This window comes from Chinchilla lanigera, unplaced genomic scaffold (assembly GCF_000276665.1).
Source record: "Chinchilla lanigera isolate Chin_1 unplaced genomic scaffold, ChiLan1.0 scaffold00050, whole genome shotgun sequence".
Lineage (NCBI taxonomy): Eukaryota > Metazoa > Chordata > Mammalia > Rodentia > Chinchillidae > Chinchilla > Chinchilla lanigera.
In genome coordinates this window covers 536,919-540,168 of record NW_004955451.1, presented here as the reverse complement: position 1 = coordinate 540,168, position 3,250 = coordinate 536,919, and the positions used below count along the sequence as shown (strand labels likewise).

Sequence of the window (3,250 nt, the reverse complement as noted above, 5' to 3'; positions counted from 1 at the left end):
GGTACCAGGAACCGAACTCACGACCTTGCGCTTGCCAGGCAGGCACTTTGCCGCTGAGCTAAATCCCCAGCCCCTCTTGTATTTTTCTTATGTAATATGATGATTACTAGAAAATTAATTTTGTAAGAAGTATAAAAAACAAAAGTAGAAGACTAAGCCATTTTATATGTAACAAAGTCTATTTAATCCATATGATTCACTTAGAAAGGTGCTATCTCACATTTTATAAAATAACATAAGGTTTAGGCAAATTTCTGTAGTAGATGAAATGTGTCTTGAGACTTTTGTCCTAATTCTCTTATCTTTTTGGCATTCAGTTTTCTCCCAAGTACCTAGTGATCACTGTCCTTCAAACCTGCCAAAGGAGCATAGAAATGTACTTCTTGGTGTTGGGGATGTGGCTCAGTGGTAGAGCTCTTGCCTTGCATGCACAAGGCCCTGGGTTGAATCCCTAGCACCACCAAAAAAAAAAAAAAAGTACTTCTTACAGGGGATTTTTATCTCTATAGTAATCAGTAGCATATAATCTGTAATTACAGTCACTACATAGCAGCAGGCTTTGAGACACGTGTGAGGTACAGGATATAGTCGTACCCTGAAGTCAGACTTCTGTACACTGAGTAGCCCTGATGACTGGTGTTCCCTAGTTCTGACAAAGATCAAGGGTGTTACAGTTTGTTACCCACAGGCAATGATAAGAATAGGAGATGCAAATATTCTTTCAGAAGGACCCACAAATGTCATTAAGAAACAGTCCCTGCCCAAGCAATTAAGAAGAAGGTTTTTGGGAAGGAAGACATCAGAAGCTATTCAGAGTAGAAGTTTCCGCCTTCTACTCACTGTGTCCAATCCAGTAAATTCTCATTGTATGTTGATGTTATGCTACTGTTAGGCACTGCCTATTGTAGATAGGAGAACCCAAATACTCACCATACATAAGAACTGTACTTTTGTAGCCATGGCCCCTAAAATAGTTGATGTCTATAAACTCACATGTAGTCTATGAAATGCTATGCAGTAAGGTGGCCACTAATTACGTGTGACTATATGGATAAAAATATAAAATCACAGCTGGGCGTGGTGGCACATGCCTGTGATTCCAGCACTCGGGAGGCTGAGGCAGGAGAAATATTGCGAGTTCAAGACCAGCCTGGGCTACAAAGTGAGCTCAAGACCAGCCTGAGCTGCATAAGGAGACCCTGTCTCAAAAAAGAAAAAAAAAAAAAATTTAATTTTTCTAGGTTTTTGAGACAAGGTCTTGCTTTGTAGTTTAGACTGGCCCTGACTTATATAGTCCAGGCTGGCCTCAAACTAGCAGTGGTCCTCCTGCCTCAATCTCCCGAGTGCTGGGATTACAGGTATGCTCCATCACACCTGGCTAAAATTGAGTAAAAATTCAATTCCATGGTCACATGAGCTACATTTCAAGTACTCAGTAGCCACCGAGGCTATCGAGGCTACTGTACTGGACAGTGAAGGTACAGAACATGTTGGTCATCTGTTGGACAAGGCTACTCTGGAAAGGTAATGCTGTACTTTCTGATTTCATGTTTCATAAAGGCAAACAGAAGCTCACACTTCCCAATTCTGTCAAGGGATAAACACCTCCTTCCCCACAGGCGTTAGATGCACAATCATAGTGTGGTATGACTGACTTCAGCACATCTGCTTACCTTTCTTAATCTCTAGATCTTTATGAACGCATCATACTCAACAAGATCTGTATTTTCGCCCACCTCCCTTCTCTTCACGGGTTAGAGTATAATTCTGCACGGGTTCACAAAGTCCACGAAAATGTCCAGCTCCTTGTCACTACTCAGGACTTGTTCTGGAAACCTGCTTCTGGGTAACAAAGTGGAATCCATAGAGGGATGGATCTATTTGTGCTGCCGAGCCCCCGAATTGACTGAAAAAAGGAGTGTAGGGGAGAAGCAGAAATGAAAGCAGCATGCAATCATTTCTGTTAAGAGATTTTGCTATTTTCATATTGGCATGTCAAAAATAAGCCACTAGACAAATTGCTGGAACAACTTAGTGCTGGGAAGATGCCTTTCCCAGGCACAGTTTGAACTCCTGTGTTTTTACCCTGAATGGTTATCTGCTTTGTTCTCTCATAGAAAAGTTAATTTTGCCTAATTTTAAAGCTTTGATTTTTCTTTTTTTATGGAGGCAAAAATAAATTTCTCCACTTTCAGCCGTTTTAGCTCTCCCAGGATTATCGCTAAAGTGCCTCTGATGTTCTATTTTTGTCTGGAAAGCAGACAAAACTTCTAGATATTCCAGCACCCACAGGATGACTCTGAATCCGGCTGGCCAATGGCGAAGGGGGAGAGCATAAAAAGCCTCAAAGCTTCCCTCGAAGATGTGGGAAGATGTAAACCTAAGGCGCAGCGTGTCCGCCCTCCAGCCCTCCCCACCAAATCTATGACAACTCGTTTGACTGTTCAGCAGTTCTGATGCCAGCGCTTTGCAACGGTGAGGAGCTGTCTGGTGAGTACAAGACTGGGCATGGAGTCAGGACTCCTGCGTGTCTGACTCACTGCAGAGCCTTGAGGAACTCGGGTCCACCTTTCCCGCGTCGCCCCTCACCCGCCCGAGGCGGGGGCTGGGTTGAGCCCAAAAGAGCCCGCTTTGCATCTGTTCCTGCTACAGACGGGCAGACTTAAATAAACACGACCCTGCCCGGGACGCAGCAGGGACCGCCCAGCGAGCCCGCGTGCAGCCTGGGCTCCGCAGACCCCGCCGCGCTACCTGGGGCGCGGACGCGCACCTGTGGGGTGGTGGCGGTGGGGCGGCGGTCCTGCAGCGGGCGAAAGATGGCTCTGATCTTTACTTCCTTTTGAGTCTCGGACGGTGCTGCTTTCCAGTTACTAGAAAGTCCCCACGCCCGTGCAAGCGAAACTCAGCCAGCGGCGGCCCCAGACTCATTTCCCCGCGCGCTCGCGCCGCTCGCGGGATCCCCGCGCGGACGGTGGGGGCGGGGCGGGTGATTAGTCACGGCCGCGGCGCCCGCGCCTTTCGGATTAGTGGCGTTTTCCCGTCCTCCCGCATCCAGAAAGTACCCTAACACACCACCCCTGCACCCGTAGCTCAAACCCCGCTCCGGGGAAGACGCTGAAGCGGAAAACGGGTCTGAGTGTGTGAGACAGGTGAGGAGACCACACGGGGAACCCTCAGCAGAAGGCCGCCAGGGGGACGGCGGCGGTCACCACAACCCCGGGCGCGCCCGGCCGCACCGCTCTGCGCGGAC

The 3,250-nt window shown here is 48.1% G+C and overlaps 1 protein-coding gene across 2 annotated transcripts in view; it reads left to right on the top strand.

Annotated features, from left to right (window-relative positions):
- Nucleotides 1-2,406: 2,406 nt before the first annotated feature.
- The window catches only part of Dusp14 (dual specificity phosphatase 14), a 21,874-nt gene continuing 21,030 nt past the window's right edge, over nt 2,407-3,250 (top strand). The window contains exon 1 of one of the 2 annotated variants that reach the window (XM_013519170.1): nt 2,407-2,490. The gene's annotated coding sequence lies outside the window, so the exon portion shown is untranslated. Of the gene's footprint in view, nt 2,491-3,047; nt 3,150-3,250 lie in introns of those variants that run through there. The other variant, XM_013519171.1, reaches the window with a different exon arrangement.